General features: G+C 49.7%; 1 long non-coding RNA gene across 50 annotated transcripts in view; it reads right to left on the reverse strand.

Annotated features, from left to right (window-relative positions):
• Positions 1–1,081: 1,081 nt before the first annotated feature.
• LOC111559176 overlaps positions 1,082–20,460 on the reverse strand; it is a 57,992-nt gene continuing 38,613 nt past the window's right edge. For 39 of the 50 annotated variants that reach the window (XR_006593253.1, XR_006593288.1, XR_006593285.1 and 36 more), the window contains 3 exons: positions 14,042–20,296; positions 7,611–13,865; positions 4,917–7,437 (listed from right to left, as the gene is read on the reverse strand). This is a non-coding gene — a long non-coding RNA (uncharacterized LOC111559176). Of the gene's footprint in view, positions 1,321–2,470; positions 2,553–3,319; positions 7,438–7,610; positions 13,866–14,041; positions 20,297–20,460 lie in introns of those variants that run through there. The other 11 variants (XR_006593280.1, XR_006593277.1, XR_006593276.1 and 8 more) reach the window with 11 other exon arrangements.

Consider the following 20,460-nt stretch of genomic DNA (forward strand, 5'->3'; position numbering starts at 1 on the left):
CAGGATTTCGTCTTCATTAGGGTGTACCAGGAGAGGAGAGAGGAAGGAGCAAAGACCTGTTTTGCGCGGGACAATTTATAGCCCCTTAAGCTGGCCTAATAGAATGTGACATGACCTAGTGGCCATGGAACCGGGGGTTCCCTAAAGGGCTTAATGCCTAGGCTGTAGGCGCAGTAGAGGGAGGGGGCTGGAGAACAGGCCTTTTGGGGGTGATGAGAGAGAGGAATGCTAGACAGCGACTCCAGGGAGGGGAGCGGGGTTCCTGATGTCCAGGGCCCAAGGCAGGTCCATGGGCAGCTGGATATTCGTGTTGGGGAGAACAACCCTGAGGACGGAGAGGACCGGGGGTGGCCGGTTCGTCTTCTAGGGCCTTGATAGGCCTGGAGGCAGCAGGGGAGGGAGGGCTGAGAGGAGGATAGCAACTGTGCCTTGGGACCAACGTTCACAGGCTGGAGTGGGCAGAACAATGACCAGGGGATTCGGACACGCCTCGCCCAAAGGACGGTCTGAGAGTCCGGGGATCGAGGAATAGCAGCCGGATAACAGGGGTTTGGGGCCTTGGACGAGTATGGAAACCGTCTTCAGAGCTGGGCACACAGACTGGCAAGGACCTCACTCAGTCGCCGGAACCAGGCTCAGACCCTCACAATTGGAACGCATCCCGAAGCCCTGCCTTTTCCTCTACCGGGCGCCGGAACTTCCGGACGCGGGCCTTCCTGCTTCTGTTGGCTTAGTTCCGGGGCGGGACCATAGAAGGCTATTGTGCCGAAGACCGTTGGCCGGGCCACTTCGATTGTACCGCAGCCTTCGCTCCCCCGCAGCAGCATTCCTCTTTGCCACCTCAGCTATGATCTGCAGGGCTCTTTACAGGCGAACAGAGGAAACGATGGATTTTCCTTTGTGATGTGTGTCGTTCCGTTTCTCTGGCCAGTAGGTGGCAGTGTTGCGCACTGTACCAGTTCGGACCACCTCTTCCCCCGCCTTCCGAGTTTGAAAAAACTCAGAGCTGCCTTCTTTTAAAAAAAAAAAAACAAACAAACAAACAATAACAACAACAACAAAACCAAACACAGGACCTTCCTTTTACGCATGCGCGCTTTTGGCTGCCCTGGCTGGAAATAGGTTTTTTCTACGTGTTAGGGACCCAATAAAACATGCAGCCCTGGGATAAAATCTTTCTACCTTTCAACCTGCTTTTCTTAAACTGCTGCCGAGGTTCTTCACCAACTTGGATGTCTGCGTCTCTAAGTCGTCTGCTTTTTGGCTTTTCTCCACACGTAGTGATTACCAGGCGCGGAGGGGAAGCGGTACTGGGGGGTTCTTAATGAAAGAGTACAAAGATACAGGTCGGATGATGGAAATTTTGGAAATGGATGATACTGGCGATAGTTGCACAACAGTGTGAACTTCCTGATGGAACCAACCGACGCTCATTTAAACATGCTTAACATGGTACGTTTTATGTGATCGGTTTTAGTACCACAAAAGGGAGAGAACACAGGTGACATAGGATAGAGTTTGTCCTAAATAAGTAGTTACACAAATAGGTGGAAATGAAATGCGGATTTCAAATAAGCCGTGAAAGAACCGGTAGATAACTACTGAAAAGGTACATTGCCCCTCTTGCCTTGCTTGATCTGGGTTGGCCTGCATTCCCTCCCCATTGTCTCATCGGGTCTCCCCCTTGGTACCTATTGCCTCAGTCAGTGTGCTGCTCTGGGCTGGAAGCAGTGCTCCTCTGTATCCGCGTGTGCGTGTGTAACAAGCACATTTATTGACAGTCAGGACCCTTTCTCTATGGGTGGCCTCCCACAATACATCCTGTGGTTTAGTTTCTACTCCCTTTTGTGGCTTGGGCTTTTTTCCTCTTGAGTCAGATGGATGAAGCTTCAGTTACCCTGGTAACCATTTTTCTCTTTTTAAATCATCTCAACGTCTCATCACAAAAAGACAAGGAGAGGGAGACAAGTGCTTTCCCATCTATCCTGGACCTTCAGGCAAGCTGACGCCTGAGACTGAGTGACCCAGTGAGGAGCTGCAGAAGAATGTTGCCATGACAACAGAATGGCTCACCCCCTTCCGGCACACAGCCCCTTCTCCCTCCCTCTCACTGCCTGATAGATCTCACTTCAGAATGGGAACGTGCTTTGGCTAGGACTGAAGGGATAGGTGTATCGTAGAGGATGGAAGGAGAGAGGTATAATCCTGAGATGCCTTCAGAAGGAACTGGGGGAGGAACCACAGCCTCCCCAAAAAAAGCATCCTGCACAACAGTGAGGTCCCAGAAGGCTACGGAAGCAATGAAAGCAGAGTAGCTCTAATGTGTTTGTGATTTTCTCCAGCCCTAAAGGATGCTACAGCATTGTATGCATGGCTCAGGCCCTGGAAAAGGGGGCCTGTGTTGTTAAAGGAGAATGGAGCCTGGCATCACTCGTGGAGGGCATGACAGACTTGAGAAGGACCTGCTCACCTCAGTGACAGCTCTTATGAGTTACTCCGCTGTGTCTGTCTGGTCTGCTCTTCCTTCTGTGCTCTGCTTTGGGGGTCCATTTCTGGGACATGAAACGTTGTCCTAGTTAAAGGAGAGGACAAGGCAAGGATGCCCCATCCTCCTCTAACATGGACTGATTGGAGGGTGGACAGAGCAGGGGCCTGTGGGGATGGTGAGCTGGGATCACAGATTCACCAGTGCTCCTCAGACCACAAGGGCACGGTGGGTAATTGATTCTCTCTGGCTGATGTGATCTTCATGATTATTCACTCTCAGGACTACACAGAAAAGGAGCCAAAACCCCCACTGAATTCATTGATGGTCTGCTAAGCATCTTTGATATCAATCACGTGACTGGTCTAGCTGAGGAAGTGCTCAGTCGCTCAGATTTCCACCACACCTTCCTTCTTGCCTCCAAGTGGGGAAGGTGTATGTGTGGCTTACAAGTCTCCCCGGGTGGTGCTGGAATGGGGTGTATGAAATCCTTATGTTGCTCACAGTGTCCTGGGTGGTTTCTGAGGGAAGGAGGACTCTTGTGTCCCTGGTCCACCTGGTGAAGTGACCTGCACCACCTTGCATGTGGCTGGTGTAACCTGCTTTTTCCTCTCTCCTCTTGGCCAGTACCTGCTGCTTCCTGGCTGACCCAGCCTCAGCTCACCTGTGTTGGCATGTGGAGACCTCTTGGATTCTTGGTCTCAACGTCCATCACTTCTGTGGGAAGGGCTGTTGCTCCACAGCCTCAGCTGCAGGGTCACCTAGTCTGCTGCATGCTTAGTCCTCCTTCATTAACCCCTGATGGGGAGTCACTCACTTTCCACATTTCCTTACCTGGGGATGCAGCCTCTGGAGGGTCACAGCACAGCAGGAGCCACGATCAGCTCCAGAAAGCTAAGTTCCTAAACTTCAGCCATCCCTCTGCCCAAAGAGACTGCTGGGTCAGCCTGCAAAGTGAACTCCTCTGAGTCCCAAACGCAAATCGGTGCAAAATCCTTTCCTCCACTTGTCTGATACATCTCACTTGTCCCCTCCCATTCAGGGGAGTCTGACCTGAGAGCCTTACCTCCATCGGCCACCTCTTTGTGTCATGTACTCCTCCAATACTGGGAGACAACATTCATCTTTGCTTGACCTTCATGCTGACAAGACTCCTATAGAGTATATCCAGATCCCAAAGGGAAAGCTTTAGGATTTGCTTTTATTATTATTAATTATTATTATTATTAAGCAAAAAGGGATTGGCTAGTTGAGAAAGAAACATAAAAGAGAGAGGATTACCAGTCAGTCATGCACCCTTGTGCCATTGTCAGTACGGACGATCTATAAAAGTAAACTCAGAGTTCAAAGACAGACACCATGTTTTAAAAGGGTCCTAGGAGATGCTTGTCAGCAATTGTAACATCAGTACCCAGAGAGCTTCAATCCTAAATCCTCTGCTCCCACCAGCACCTGGATACTCGGCAGCAGAGATGAACTTACCCAAAGCTTGTGATGTTTTCCAAGGGTTCTGGGGCAAATCTGGGTGTGTCTTCCTAGGTGACTAGTCCAGGAGTATTTGGAGGTTTGGCAACCTTTTTTCCAGTCTCCTGTTTACCACATAATGAATTAAAACAGCAGCACGGAGACTGGCTCCATAGTTTAATCGTTCAAAGTAACTACTTTTCTCATTACCGGGGGAAGCACAGTCTACATGACTGGAAAACAGAATTAAAGAACAACTGCCCTAAAGGTAAAATCCCCAAAATGAAAGTGTTTGCTTGAGAACTTCCCATTCTGGGCACAATGCCTTTAGTGGCCTTCCTGCTGGAGTTACAGTACAGGTTCCTGGCTCGGTCCTAACCAGGACAGTTTCTCCCTAGCTACTTCCATGGGTGTGGGTCCCATACAGACAATACACGTGGGAACACTCTGGCCTCCAGCAGCTCTTCTCAGGCTCCTGATTCTCCCACAGGCAGTCACTCACAATGCGAAGCAATGATTTATCAAACATCCTGAGAACTCCTGGTGCCAGCTTTGTTCTGAAAATAGTTTCATTCACCTTACGGGCACATGCCCTGACTGTCCTAAGTGCAGATGGAGAAACCAAGTCACAGGGACACTAAGGAACGCGCCTGCTGCTATGCAGCCTGCGAGTTCACTAGATGAAGTCTTGAGAGCACTGCTGCCCACCCTAGGTGTCCTTATGATGGGCCAACCTCTTCTCTTTCTTTCTCTCATTCATCATGGGTATCTCATTTTAAGCAGCAAGTGAAGTAATTTAACGACTGAGAAGAAAGTTTTTTTGTGTGTCATTAGTACAAACACCTCAAAACCTGCAGGAGTTACCATGGGGCACACGTGTTCCTGTGGGTTTAAAGGGAGATCATCCAGGAACCCTCCCCCGCCCCAGTGATACCCTTTCAGTAACCCACAACAAAGCAACAACAGGTGTCAGGTGACCTTTTATTCGGCATTCCATAACATTAATGAGAGCCTCTCTTAATAGGTGTGTGGTGCTCTTGTACAAGCTGGTCACGTAGCACTTATCTGGGGAGTGAGAGAATACAAACCAACCAACCAACCAACCAACCAAGGAATAAGCAAATTAGTGGGCTGTTAGGAAGAAAATAACCCAGGTCCTAGGCCAGGAACAACCTACTTTACACAAGGTGGTCACGGAGAGCCTCTCTGAGGAGGCAATAATGGAGCAGAAACCAGAAGGTTAGAAGGAACCCACCATGTAAGGATCCAGGGAGAGACTCTTCCAGGCAGCGACGACTGTGATCACCAGTGTTCTAAGGAGGGAAGAAGCATGTGCAAGGAACAGGAGTAGGCCAGAGTTACTGCCGTGAAGACAAGAGATGAGCAGATTGTTCGGATACGAAAACAGTAGCAGTAGATGAGCACAGAACGGGATGGATGGATACAGGATGTTTTCAGAAGATCGAATCCAGAGGACGTGGTGCTGGGTTGCAGTGGAGACCAAAGGAACACGTCACGTGAAGAGGCGTGCTTGGGACATGTTAAGTGTCTGCTCCCTTCTGGTCATCCAGCAAAGACACAGACAAATGTGGGTCTCAGGGGACAGGTTGATGCATGAGGTACGAACGTGGGAGGTCCCGTTGTGTCCATGCTCTGTGCTGGCACCAAGGATGAAACAACCCACAGAGAGAGTGTAGATGGGAAGGGCCCTGTTAAAAGCCCTGTGGAATAGGGAGTGAGCAATAAACACTGACAAGGAGCACAGTGGCCACTGGGGTTGCGAGAACATCACCCAAAGAGTAAAGTTTCAAATAGGCCAAAATACAAATTAGAAGAAAGGGAGGGAGGGACATTTTCAAGAACCAGGCAATTGTTAAGTGTACCAGAGCTATCTGAGAGGTACAGTAGGTTGAGGAGAGGACATCATCAAAGGGATTCACTGGTGCCCTTGACAGCTGTTTTCATTTGGGGGGCAGGCTGATAGAAGCTGGACTGGAGAAGTTAGCAAAAAAAAAAAAAAAATGGTTACAGAACAAGGGAAGACTTGCTGTTTACAGCAAGCGAAATGTGGCAGTGTCTCAGAAAGATATGGGATAAGGGATGGCTTTACGTTTTACTGCCTCTTGTATCATAGATAACAGAATGATGGAGAAATAAATGGATAGGTGATAATTGGAATCATTGCAAAGTCCTACTCCTCCTCCAGAAGATGGGCATGGGATCCAGGTGAAGGGCCTGGCCTCAGGTAGGATAAGGTCCTTTATCCCACAGGGATAGCAGAGATACAGGTGCAGATCAGGTGTTGCTGTGAAGTGGTGAGAGTTCCTGTCTGATAACTGCTCTTTTTTCTTTTCTTCTTCTTCTTCTTCTTCTTCTTCTTTTTAATGTATTACCATTGAACTTCTTGAGAAGCGTGGGTCATGGAGCACTAGAAGGTTACTGCAGATAGAGAAAAGATACAGGTCAGGAGGTTGCAGGATTTCGTCTTCATTAGGGTGTACCAGGAGAGGAGAGAGGAAGGAGCAAAGACCTGTTTTGCGCGGGACAATTTATAGCCCCTTAAGCTGGCCTAATAGAATGTGACATGACCTAGTGGCCATGGAACCGGGGGTTCCCTAAAGGGCTTAATGCCTAGGCTGTAGGCGCAGTAGAGGGAGGGGGCTGGAGAACAGGCCTTTTGGGGGTGATGAGAGAGAGGAATGCTAGACAGCGACTCCAGGGAGGGGAGCGGGGTTCCTGATGTCCAGGGCCCAAGGCAGGTCCATGGGCAGCCGGATATTCGTGTTGGGGAGAACAACCCTGAGGACGGAGAGGACCGGGGGTGGCCGGTTCGTCTTCTAGGGCCTTGATAGGCCTGGAGGCAGCAGGGGAGGGAGGGCTGAGAGGAGGATAGCAACTGTGCCTTGGGACCAACGTTCACAGGCTGGAGTGGGCAGAACAATGACCAGGGGATTCGGACACGCCTCGCCCAAAGGACGGTCTGAGAGTCCGGGGATCGGGGAATAGCAGCCGGATAACAGGGGTTTGGGGCCTTGGACGAGTATGGAAACCGTCTTCAGAGCTGGGCACACAGACTGGCAAGGACCTCACTCAGTCGCCGGAACCAGGCTCAGACCCTCACAATTGGAACGCATCCCGAAGCCCTGCCTTTTCCTCTACCGGGCGCCGGAACTTCCGGACGCGGGCCTTCCTGCTTCTGTTGGCTTAGTTCCGGGGCGGGACCGTAGAAGGCTATTGTGCCGAAGACCGTTCGGCCGGGCCACTTCGATTGTACCGCACCCTTCGCTCCCCCGCAGCAGCATTCCTCCTTGCCACCTCAGCTATGATCTGCAGGGCTCTTTACAGGCGAGCAGAGGAAACGATGGATTTTCCTTTGTGATGTGTGTCGTTCCGTTTCTCTGGCCAGTAGGTGGCAGTGTTGCGCACTGTACCAGTTCGGACCACCTCTTCCCCCGCCTTCCGAGTTTGAAAGAACTCAGAGCTGCCTTCTTTAAAAAAAAAAAAAAAAAAAAAACAAACAAACAAAACAACAACAACAAAAACCAAACACAGGACCTTCCTTTTACGCATGCGCGCTTTTGGCTGCCCTGGCTGGAAATAGGTTTTTTCTACGTGTTAGGGACCCAATAAAACATGCAGCCCTGGGATAAAATCTTTCTACCTTTCAACCTGCTTTTCTTAAACTGCTGCCGAGGTTCTTCACCAACTTGGATGTCTGCGTCTCTAAGTCGTCTGCTTTTTGGCTTTTCTCCACACGTAGTGATTACCAGGCGCGGAGGGGAAGCGGTACTGGGGGGTTCTTAATGAAAGAGTACAAAGATACAGGTCGGATGATGGAAATTTTGGAAATGGATGATACTGGCGATAGTTGCACAACAGTGTGAACTTCCTGATGGAACCAACCGACGCTCATTTAAACATGCTTAACATGGTACGTTTTATGTGATCGGTTTTAGTACCACAAAAGGGAGAGAACACAGGTGACATAGGATAGAGTTTGTCCTAAATAAGTAGTTACACAAATAGGTGGAAATGAAATGCGGATTTCAAATAAGCCGTGAAAGAACCGGTAGATAACTACTGAAAAGGTACATTGCCCCTCTTGCCTTGCTTGATCTGGGTTGGCCTGCATTCCCTCCCCATTGTCTCATCGGGTCTCCCCCTTGGTACCTATTGCCTCAGTCAGTGTGCTGCTCTGGGCTGGAAGCAGTGCTCCTCTGTATCCGCGTGTGCGTGTGTAACAAGCACATTTATTGACAGTCAGGACCCTTTCTCTATGGGTGGCCTCCCACAATACATCCTGTGGTTTAGTTTCTACTCCCTTTTGTGGCTTGGGCTTTTTTCCTCTTGAGTCAGATGGATGAAGCTTCAGTTACCCTGGTAACCATTTTTCTCTTTTTAAATCATCTCAACGTCTCATCACAAAAAGACAAGGAGAGGGAGACAAGTGCTTTCCCATCTATCCTGGACCTTCAGGCAAGCTGACGCCTGAGACTGAGTGACCCAGTGAGGAGCTGCAGAAGAATGTTGCCATGACAACAGAATGGCTCACCCCCTTCCGGCACACAGCCCCTTCTCCCTCCCTCTCACTGCCTGATAGATCTCACTTCAGAATGGGAACGTGCTTTGGCTAGGACTGAAGGGATAGGTGTATCGTAGAGGATGGAAGGAGAGAGGTATAATCCTGAGATGCCTTCAGAAGGAACTGGGGGAGGAACCACAGCCTCCCCAAAAAAAGCATCCTGCACAACAGTGAGGTCCCAGAAGGCTACGGAAGCAATGAAAGCAGAGTAGCTCTAATGTGTTTGTGATTTTCTCCAGCCCTAAAGGATGCTACAGCATTGTATGCATGGCTCAGGCCCTGGAAAAGGGGGCCTGTGTTGTTAAAGGAGAATGGAGCCTGGCATCACTCGTGGAGGGCATGACAGACTTGAGAAGGACCTGCTCACCTCAGTGACAGCTCTTATGAGTTACTCCGCTGTGTCTGTCTGGTCTGCTCTTCCTTCTGTGCTCTGCTTTGGGGGTCCATTTCTGGGACATGAAACGTTGTCCTAGTTAAAGGAGAGGACAAGGCAAGGATGCCCCATCCTCCTCTAACATGGACTGATTGGAGGGTGGACAGAGCAGGGGCCTGTGGGGATGGTGAGCTGGGATCACAGATTCACCAGTGCTCCTCAGACCACAAGGGCACGGTGGGTAATTGATTCTCTCTGGCTGATGTGATCTTCATGATTATTCACTCTCAGGACTACACAGAAAAGGAGCCAAAACCCCCACTGAATTCATTGATGGTCTGCTAAGCATCTTTGATATCAATCACGTGACTGGTCTAGCTGAGGAAGTGCTCAGTCGCTCAGATTTCCACCACACCTTCCTTCTTGCCTCCAAGTGGGGAAGGTGTATGTGTGGCTTACAAGTCTCCCCGGGTGGTGCTGGAATGGGGTGTATGAAATCCTTATGTTGCTCACAGTGTCCTGGGTGGTTTCTGAGGGAAGGAGGACTCTTGTGTCCCTGGTCCACCTGGTGAAGTGACCTGCACCACCTTGCATGTGGCTGGTGTAACCTGCTTTTTCCTCTCTCCTCTTGGCCAGTACCTGCTGCTTCCTGGCTGACCCAGCCTCAGCTCACCTGTGTTGGCATGTGGAGACCTCTTGGATTCTTGGTCTCAACGTCCATCACTTCTGTGGGAAGGGCTGTTGCTCCACAGCCTCAGCTGCAGGGTCACCTAGTCTGCTGCATGCTTAGTCCTCCTTCATTAACCCCTGATGGGGAGTCACTCACTTTCCACATTTCCTTACCTGGGGATGCAGCCTCTGGAGGGTCACAGCACAGCAGGAGCCACGATCAGCTCCAGAAAGCTAAGTTCCTAAACTTCAGCCATCCCTCTGCCCAAAGAGACTGCTGGGTCAGCCTGCAAAGTGAACTCCTCTGAGTCCCAAACGCAAATCGGTGCAAAATCCTTTCCTCCACTTGTCTGATACATCTCACTTGTCCCCTCCCATTCAGGGGAGTCTGACCTGAGAGCCTTACCTCCATCGGCCACCTCTTTGTGTCATGTACTCCTCCAATACTGGGAGACAACATTCATCTTTGCTTGACCTTCATGCTGACAAGACTCCTATAGAGTATATCCAGATCCCAAAGGGAAAGCTTTAGGATTTGCTTTTATTATTATTAATTATTATTATTATTAAGCAAAAAGGGATTGGCTAGTTGAGAAAGAAACATAAAAGAGAGAGGATTACCAGTCAGTCATGCACCCTTGTGCCATTGTCAGTACGGACGATCTATAAAAGTAAACTCAGAGTTCAAAGACAGACACCATGTTTTAAAAGGGTCCTAGGAGATGCTTGTCAGCAATTGTAACATCAGTACCCAGAGAGCTTCAATCCTAAATCCTCTGCTCCCACCAGCACCTGGATACTCGGCAGCAGAGATGAACTTACCCAAAGCTTGTGATGTTTTCCAAGGGTTCTGGGGCAAATCTGGGTGTGTCTTCCTAGGTGACTAGTCCAGGAGTATTTGGAGGTTTGGCAACCTTTTTTCCAGTCTCCTGTTTACCACATAATGAATTAAAACAGCAGCACGGAGACTGGCTCCATAGTTTAATCGTTCAAAGTAACTACTTTTCTCATTACCGGGGGAAGCACAGTCTACATGACTGGAAAACAGAATTAAAGAACAACTGCCCTAAAGGTAAAATCCCCAAAATGAAAGTGTTTGCTTGAGAACTTCCCATTCTGGGCACAATGCCTTTAGTGGCCTTCCTGCTGGAGTTACAGTACAGGTTCCTGGCTCGGTCCTAACCAGGACAGTTTCTCCCTAGCTACTTCCATGGGTGTGGGTCCCATACAGACAATACACGTGGGAACACTCTGGCCTCCAGCAGCTCTTCTCAGGCTCCTGATTCTCCCACAGGCAGTCACTCACAATGCGAAGCAATGATTTATCAAACATCCTGAGAACTCCTGGTGCCAGCTTTGTTCTGAAAATAGTTTCATTCACCTTACGGGCACATGCCCTGACTGTCCTAAGTGCAGATGGAGAAACCAAGTCACAGGGACACTAAGGAACGCGCCTGCTGCTATGCAGCCTGCGAGTTCACTAGATGAAGTCTTGAGAGCACTGCTGCCCACCCTAGGTGTCCTTATGATGGGCCAACCTCTTCTCTTTCTTTCTCTCATTCATCATGGGTATCTCATTTTAAGCAGCAAGTGAAGTAATTTAACGACTGAGAAGAAAGTTTTTTTGTGTGTCATTAGTACAAACACCTCAAAACCTGCAGGAGTTACCATGGGGCACACGTGTTCCTGTGGGTTTAAAGGGAGATCATCCAGGAACCCTCCCCCGCCCCAGTGATACCCTTTCAGTAACCCACAACAAAGCAACAACAGGTGTCAGGTGACCTTTTATTCGGCATTCCATAACATTAATGAGAGCCTCTCTTAATAGGTGTGTGGTGCTCTTGTACAAGCTGGTCACGTAGCACTTATCTGGGGAGTGAGAGAATACAAACCAACCAACCAACCAACCAACCAAGGAATAAGCAAATTAGTGGGCTGTTAGGAAGAAAATAACCCAGGTCCTAGGCCAGGAACAACCTACTTTACACAAGGTGGTCACGGAGAGCCTCTCTGAGGAGGCAATAATGGAGCAGAAACCAGAAGGTTAGAAGGAACCCACCATGTAAGGATCCAGGGAGAGACTCTTCCAGGCAGCGACGACTGTGATCACCAGTGTTCTAAGGAGGGAAGAAGCATGTGCAAGGAACAGGAGTAGGCCAGAGTTACTGCCGTGAAGACAAGAGATGAGCAGATTGTTCGGATACGAAAACAGTAGCAGTAGATGAGCACAGAACGGGATGGATGGATACAGGATGTTTTCAGAAGATCGAATCCAGAGGACGTGGTGCTGGGTTGCAGTGGAGACCAAAGGAACACGTCACGTGAAGAGGCGTGCTTGGGACATGTTAAGTGTCTGCTCCCTTCTGGTCATCCAGCAAAGACACAGACAAATGTGGGTCTCAGGGGACAGGTTGATGCATGAGGTACGAACGTGGGAGGTCCCGTTGTGTCCATGCTCTGTGCTGGCACCAAGGATGAAACAACCCACAGAGAGAGTGTAGATGGGAAGGGCCCTGTTAAAAGCCCTGTGGAATAGGGAGTGAGCAATAAACACTGACAAGGAGCACAGTGGCCACTGGGGTTGCGAGAACATCACCCAAAGAGTAAAGTTTCAAATAGGCCAAAATACAAATTAGAAGAAAGGGAGGGAGGGACATTTTCAAGAACCAGGCAATTGTTAAGTGTACCAGAGCTATCTGAGAGGTACAGTAGGTTGAGGAGAGGACATCATCAAAGGGATTCACTGGTGCCCTTGACAGCTGTTTTCATTTGGGGGGCAGGCTGATAGAAGCTGGACTGGAGAAGTTAGCAAAAAAAAAAAAAAAATGGTTACAGAACAAGGGAAGACTTGCTGTTTACAGCAAGCGAAATGTGGCAGTGTCTCAGAAAGATATGGGATAAGGGATGGCTTTACGTTTTACTGCCTCTTGTATCATAGATAACAGAATGATGGAGAAATAAATGGATAGGTGATAATTGGAATCATTGCAAAGTCCTACTCCTCCTCCAGAAGATGGGCATGGGATCCAGGTGAAGGGCCTGGCCTCAGGTAGGATAAGGTCCTTTATCCCACAGGGATAGCAGAGATACAGGTGCAGATCAGGTGTTGCTGTGAAGTGGTGAGAGTTCCTGTCTGATAACTGCTCTTTTTTCTTTTCTTCTTCTTCTTCTTCTTCTTCTTCTTTTTAATGTATTACCATTGAACTTCTTGAGAAGCGTGGGTCATGGAGCACTAGAAGGTTACTGCAGATAGAGAAAAGATACAGGTCAGGAGGTTGCAGGATTTCGTCTTCATTAGGGTGTACCAGGAGAGGAGAGAGGAAGGAGCAAAGACCTGTTTTGCGCGGGACAATTTATAGCCCCTTAAGCTGGCCTAATAGAATGTGACATGACCTAGTGGCCATGGAACCGGGGGTTCCCTAAAGGGCTTAATGCCTAGGCTGTAGGCGCAGTAGAGGGAGGGGGCTGGAGAACAGGCCTTTTGGGGGTGATGAGAGAGAGGAATGCTAGACAGCGACTCCAGGGAGGGGAGCGGGGTTCCTGATGTCCAGGGCCCAAGGCAGGTCCATGGGCAGCCGGATATTCGTGTTGGGGAGAACAACCCTGAGGACGGAGAGGACCGGGGGTGGCCGGTTCGTCTTCTAGGGCCTTGATAGGCCTGGAGGCAGCAGGGGAGGGAGGGCTGAGAGGAGGATAGCAACTGTGCCTTGGGACCAACGTTCACAGGCTGGAGTGGGCAGAACAATGACCAGGGGATTCGGACACGCCTCGCCCAAAGGACGGTCTGAGAGTCCGGGGATCGGGGAATAGCAGCCGGATAACAGGGGTTTGGGGCCTTGGACGAGTATGGAAACCGTCTTCAGAGCTGGGCACACAGACTGGCAAGGACCTCACTCAGTCGCCGGAACCAGGCTCAGACCCTCACAATTGGAACGCATCCCGAAGCCCTGCCTTTTCCTCTACCGGGCGCCGGAACTTCCGGACGCGGGCCTTCCTGCTTCTGTTGGCTTAGTTCCGGGGCGGGACCGTAGAAGGCTATTGTGCCGAAGACCGTTCGGCCGGGCCACTTCGATTGTACCGCACCCTTCGCTCCCCCGCAGCAGCATTCCTCCTTGCCACCTCAGCTATGATCTGCAGGGCTCTTTACAGGCGAGCAGAGGAAACGATGGATTTTCCTTTGTGATGTGTGTCGTTCCGTTTCTCTGGCCAGTAGGTGGCAGTGTTGCGCACTGTACCAGTTCGGACCACCTCTTCCCCCGCCTTCCGAGTTTGAAAGAACTCAGAGCTGCCTTCTTTAAAAAAAAAAAAAAAAAAAACAAACAAACAAACAACAACAACAACAACAAAAACCAAACACAGGACCTTCCTTTTACGCATGCGCGCTTTTGGCTGCCCTGGCTGGAAATAGGTTTTTTCTACGTGTTAGGGACCCAATAAAACATGCAGCCCTGGGATAAAATCTTTCTACCTTTCAACCTGCTTTTCTTAAACTGCTGCCGAGGTTCTTCACCAACTTGGATGTCTGCGTCTCTAAGTCGTCTGCTTTTTGGCTTTTCTCCACACGTAGTGATTACCAGGCGCGGAGGGGAAGCGGTACTGGGGGGTTCTTAATGAAAGAGTACAAAGATACAGGTCGGATGATGGAAATTTTGGAAATGGATGATACTGGCGATAGTTGCACAACAGTGTGAACTTCCTGATGGAACCAACCGACGCTCATTTAAACATGCTTAACATGGTACGTTTTATGTGATCGGTTTTAGTACCACAAAAGGGAGAGAACACAGGTGACATAGGATAGAGTTTGTCCTAAATAAGTAGTTACACAAATAGGTGGAAATGAAATGCGGATTTCAAATAAGCCGTGAAAGAACCGGTAGATAACTACTGAAAAGGTACATTGCCCCTCTTGCCTTGCTTGATCTGGGTTGGCCTGCATTCCCTCCCCATTGTCTCATCGGGTCTCCCCCTTGGTACCTATTGCCTCAGTCAGTGTGCTGCTCTGGGCTGGAAGCAGTGCTCCTCTGTATCCGCGTGTGCGTGTGTAACAAGCACATTTATTGACAGTCAGGACCCTTTCTCTATGGGTGGCCTCCCACAATACATCCTGTGGTTTAGTTTCTACTCCCTTTTGTGGCTTGGGCTTTTTTCCTCTTGAGTCAGATGGATGAAGCTTCAGTTACCCTGGTAACCATTTTTCTCTTTTTAAATCATCTCAACGTCTCATCACAAAAAGACAAGGAGAGGGAGACAAGTGCTTTCCCATCTATCCTGGACCTTCAGGCAAGCTGACGCCTGAGACTGAGTGACCCAGTGAGGAGCTGCAGAAGAATGTTGCCATGACAACAGAATGGCTCACCCCCTTCCGGCACACAGCCCCTTCTCCCTCCCTCTCACTGCCTGATAGATCTCACTTCAGAATGGGAACGTGCTTTGGCTAGGACTGAAGGGATAGGTGTATCGTAGAGGATGGAAGGAGAGAGGTATAATCCTGAGATGCCTTCAGAAGGAACTGGGGGAGGAACCACAGCCTCCCCAAAAAAAGCATCCTGCACAACAGTGAGGTCCCAGAAGGCTACGGAAGCAATGAAAGCAGAGTAGCTCTAATGTGTTTGTGATTTTCTCCAGCCCTAAAGGATGCTACAGCATTGTATGCATGGCTCAGGCCCTGGAAAAGGGGGCCTGTGTTGTTAAAGGAGAATGGAGCCTGGCATCACTCGTGGAGGGCATGACAGACTTGAGAAGGACCTGCTCACCTCAGTGACAGCTCTTATGAGTTACTCCGCTGTGTCTGTCTGGTCTGCTCTTCCTTCTGTGCTCTGCTTTGGGGGTCCATTTCTGGGACATGAAACGTTGTCCTAGTTAAAGGAGAGGACAAGGCAAGGATGCCCCATCCTCCTCTAACATGGACTGATTGGAGGGTGGACAGAGCAGGGGCCTGTGGGGATGGTGAGCTGGGATCACAGATTCACCAGTGCTCCTCAGACCACAAGGGCACGGTGGGTAATTGATTCTCTCTGGCTGATGTGATCTTCATGATTATTCACTCTCAGGACTACACAGAAAAGGAGCCAAAACCCCCACTGAATTCATTGATGGTCTGCTAAGCATCTTTGATATCAATCACGTGACTGGTCTAGCTGAGGAAGTGCTCAGTCGCTCAGATTTCCACCACACCTTCCTTCTTGCCTCCAAGTGGGGAAGGTGTATGTGTGGCTTACAAGTCTCCCCGGGTGGTGCTGGAATGGGGTGTATGAAATCCTTATGTTGCTCACAGTGTCCTGGGTGGTTTCTGAGGGAAGGAGGACTCTTGTGTCCCTGGTCCACCTGGTGAAGTGACCTGCACCACCTTGCATGTGGCTGGTGTAACCTGCTTTTTCCTCTCTCCTCTTGGCCAGTACCTGCTGCTTCCTGGCTGACCCAGCCTCAGCTCACCTGTGTTGGCATGTGGAGACCTCTTGGATTCTTGGTCTCAACGTCCATCACTTCTGTGGGAAGGGCTGTTGCTCCACAGCCTCAGCTGCAGGGTCACCTAGTCTGCTGCATGCTTAGTCCTCCTTCATTAACCCCTGATGGGGAGTCACTCACTTTCCACATTTCCTTACCTGGGGATGCAGCCTCTGGAGGGTCACAGCACAGCAGGAGCCACGATCAGCTCCAGAAAGCTAAGTTCCTAAACTTCAGCCATCCCTCTGCCCAAAGAGACTGCTGGGTCAGCCTGCAAAGTGAACTCCTCTGAGTCCCAAACGCAAATCGGTGCAAAATCCTTTCCTCCACTTGTCTGATACATCTCACTTGTCCCCTCCCATTCAGGGGAGTCTGACCTGAGAGCCTTACCTCCATCGGCCACCTCTTTGTGTCATGTACTCCTCCAATACTGGGAGACAACATTCATCTTTGCTTGACCTTCATGCTGACAAGACTCCTATAGAGTATATCCAGATCCCAAAGGGAAAGCTTTAGGATTTGCTTTTATTATTATTAATTATTATTATTATTAAGCAAAAAGGGATTGGCTAGTTGAGAAAGAAACATAAAAGAGAGAGGATTACCAGTCAGTCATGCACCCTTGTGCCATTGTCAGTACGGACGATCTATAAAAGTAAACTCAGAGTTCAAAGACAGACACCATGTTTTAAAAGGGTCCTAGGAGATGCTTGTCAGCAATTGTAACATCAGTACCCAGAGAGCTTCAATCCTAAATCCTCTGCTCCCACCAGCACCTGGATACTCGGCAGCAGAGATGAACTTACCCAAAGCTTGTGATGTTTTCCAAGGGTTCTGGGGCAAATCTGGGTGTGTCTTCCTAGGTGACTAGTCCAGGAGTATTTGGAGGTTTGGCAACCTTTTTTCCAGTCTCCTGTTTACCACATAATGAATTAAAACAGCAGCACGGAGACTGGCTCCATAGTTTAATCGTTCAAAGTAACTACTTTTCTCATTACCGGGGGAAGCACAGTCTACATGACTGGAAAACAGAATTAAAGAACAACTGCCCTAAAGGTAAAATCCCCAAAATGAAAGTGTTTGCTTGAGAACTTCCCATTCTGGGCACAATGCCTTTAGTGGCCTTCCTGCTGGAGTTACAGTACAGGTTCCTGGCTCGGTCCTAACCAGGACAGTTTCTCCCTAGCTACTTCCATGGGTGTGGGTCCCATACAGACAATACACGTGGGAACACTCTGGCCTCCAGCAGCTCTTCTCAGGCTCCTGATTCTCCCACAGGCAGTCACTCACAATGCGAAGCAATGATTTATCAAACATCCTGAGAACTCCTGGTGCCAGCTTTGTTCTGAAAATAGTTTCATTCACCTTACGGGCACATGCCCTGACTGTCCTAAGTGCAGATGGAGAAACCAAGTCACAGGGACACTAAGGAACGCGCCTGCTGCTATGCAGCCTGCGAGTTCACTAGATGAAGTCTTGAGAGCACTGCTGCCCACCCTAGGTGTCCTTATGATGGGCCAACCTCTTCTCTTTCTTTCTCTCATTCATCATGGGTATCTCATTTTAAGCAGCAAGTGAAGTAATTTAACGACTGAGAAGAAAGTTTTTTTGTGTGTCATTAGTACAAACACCTCAAAACCTGCAGGAGTTACCATGGGGCACACGTGTTCCTGTGGGTTTAAAGGGAGATCATCCAGGAACCCTCCCCCGCCCCAGTGATACCCTTTCAGTAACCCACAACAAAGCAACAACAGGTGTCAGGTGACCTTTTATTCGGCATTCCATAACATTAATGAGAGCCTCTCTTAATAGGTGTGTGGTGCTCTTGTACAAGCTGGTCACGTAGCACTTATCTGGGGAGTGAGAGAATACAAACCAACCAACCAACCAACCAACCAAGGAATAAGCAAATTAGTGGGCTGTTAGGAAGAAAATAACCCAGGTCCTAGGCCAGGAACAACCTACTTTACACAAGGTGGTCACGGAGAGCCTCTCTGAGGAGGCAATAATGGAGCAGAAACCAGAAGGTTAGAAGGAACCCACCATGTAAGGATCCAGGGAGAGACTCTTCCAGGCAGCGACGACTGTGATCACCAGTGTTCTAAGGAGGGAAGAAGCATGTGCAAGGAACAGGAGTAGGCCAGAGTTACTGCCGTGAAGACAAGAGATGAGCAGATTGTTCGGATACGAAAACAGTAGCAGTAGATGAGCACAGAACGGGATGGATGGATACAGGATGTTTTCAGAAGATCGAATCCAGAGGACGTGGTGCTGGGTTGCAGTGGAGACCAAAGGAACACGTCACGTGAAGAGGCGTGCTTGGGACATGTTAAGTGTCTGCTCCCTTCTGGTCATCCAGCAAAGACACAGACAAATGTGGGTCTCAGGGGACAGGTTGATGCATGAGGTACGAACGTGGGAGGTCCCGTTGTGTCCATGCTCTGTGCTGGCACCAAGGATGAAACAACCCACAGAGAGAGTGTAGATGGGAAGGGCCCTGTTAAAAGCCCTGTGGAATAGGGAGTGAGCAATAAACACTGACAAGGAGCACAGTGGCCACTGGGGTTGCGAGAACATCACCCAAAGAGTAAAGTTTCAAATAGGCCAAAATACAAATTAGAAGAAAGGGAGGGAGGGACATTTTCAAGAACCAGGCAATTGTTAAGTGTACCAGAGCTATCTGAGAGGTACAGTAGGTTGAGGAGAGGACATCATCAAAGGGATTCACTGGTGCCCTTGACAGCTGTTTTCATTTGGGGGGCAGGCTGATAGAAGCTGGACTGGAGAAGTTAGCAAAAAAAAAAAAAAAATGGTTACAGAACAAGGGAAGACTTGCTGTTTACAGCAAGCGAAATGTGGCAGTGTCTCAGAAAGATATGGGATAAGGGATGGCTTTACGTTTTACTGCCTCTTGTATCATAGATAACAGAATGATGGAGAAATAAATGGATAGGTGATAATTGGAATCATTGCAAAGTCCTACTCCTCCTCCAGAAGATGGGCATGGGATCCAGGTGAAGGGCCTGGCCTCAGGTAGGATAAGGTCCTTTATCCCACAGGGATAGCAGAGATACAGGTGCAGATCAGGTGTTGCTGTGAAGTGGTGAGAGTTCCTGTCTGATAACTGCTCTTTTTTCTTTTCTTCTTCTTCTTCTTCTTCTTCTTCTTTTTAATGTATTACCATTGAACTTCTTGAGAAGCGTGGGTCATGGAGCACTAGAAGGTTACTGCAGATAGAGAAAAGATACAGGTCAGGAGGTTGCAGGATTTCGTCTTCATTAGGGTGTACCAGGAGAGGAGAGAGGAAGGAGCAAAGACCTGTTTTGCGCGGGACAATTTATAGCCCCTTAAGCTGGCCTAATAGAATGTGACATGACCTAGTGGCCATGGAACCGGGGGTTCCCTAAAGGGCTTAATGCCTAGGCTGTAGGCGCAGTAGAGGGAGGGGGCTGGAGAACAGGCCTTTTGGGGGTGATGAGAGAGAGGAATGCTAGACAGCGACTCCAGGGAGGGGAGCGGGGTTCCTGATGTCCAGGGCCCAAGGCAGGTCCATGGGCAGCCGGATATTCGTGTTGGGGAGAACAACCCTGAGGACGGAGAGGACCGGGGGTGGCCGGTTCGTCTTCTAGGGCCTTGATAGGCCTGGAGGCAGCAGGGGAGGGAGGGCTGAGAGGAGGATAGCAACTGTGCCTTGGGACCAACGTTCACAGGCTGGAGTGGGCAGAACAATGACCAGGGGATTCGGACACGCCTCGCCCAAAGGACGGTCTGAGAGTCCGGGGATCGGGGAATAGCAGCCGGATAACAGGGGTTTGGGGCCTTGGACGAGTATGGAAACCGTCTTCAGAGCTGGGCACACAGACTGGCAAGGACCTCACTCAGTCGCCGGAACCAGGCTCAGACCCTCACAATTGGAACGCATCCCGAAGCCCTGCCTTTTCCTCTACCGGGCGCCGGAACTTCCGGACGCGGGCCTTCCTGCTTCTGTTGGCTTAGTTCCGGGGCGGGACCGTAGAAGGCTATTGTGCCGAAGACCGTTCGGCCGGGCCACTTCGATTGTACCGCACCCTTCGCTCCCCCGCAGCAGCATTCCTCCTTGCCACCTCAGCTATGATCTGCAGGGCTCTTTACAGGCGAGCAGAGGAAACGATGGATTTTCCTTTGTGATGTGTGTCGTTCCGTTTCTCTGGCCAGTAGGTGGCAGTGTTGCGCACTGTACCAGTTCGGACCACCTCTTCCCCCGCCTTCCGAGTTTGAAAGAACTCAGAGCTGCCTTCTTTAAAAAAAAAAAAAAAAAAAACAAACAAACAAACAACAACAACAACAACAAAAACCAAACACAGGACCTTCCTTTTACGCATGCGCGCTTTTGGCTGCCCTGGCTGGAAATAGGTTTTTTCTACGTGTTAGGGACCCAATAAAACATGCAGCCCTGGGATA

This window comes from Felis catus, chromosome X, assembly GCF_018350175.1.
Source record: "Felis catus isolate Fca126 chromosome X, F.catus_Fca126_mat1.0, whole genome shotgun sequence".
Classification (NCBI taxonomy): domain Eukaryota; kingdom Metazoa; phylum Chordata; class Mammalia; order Carnivora; family Felidae; genus Felis; species Felis catus.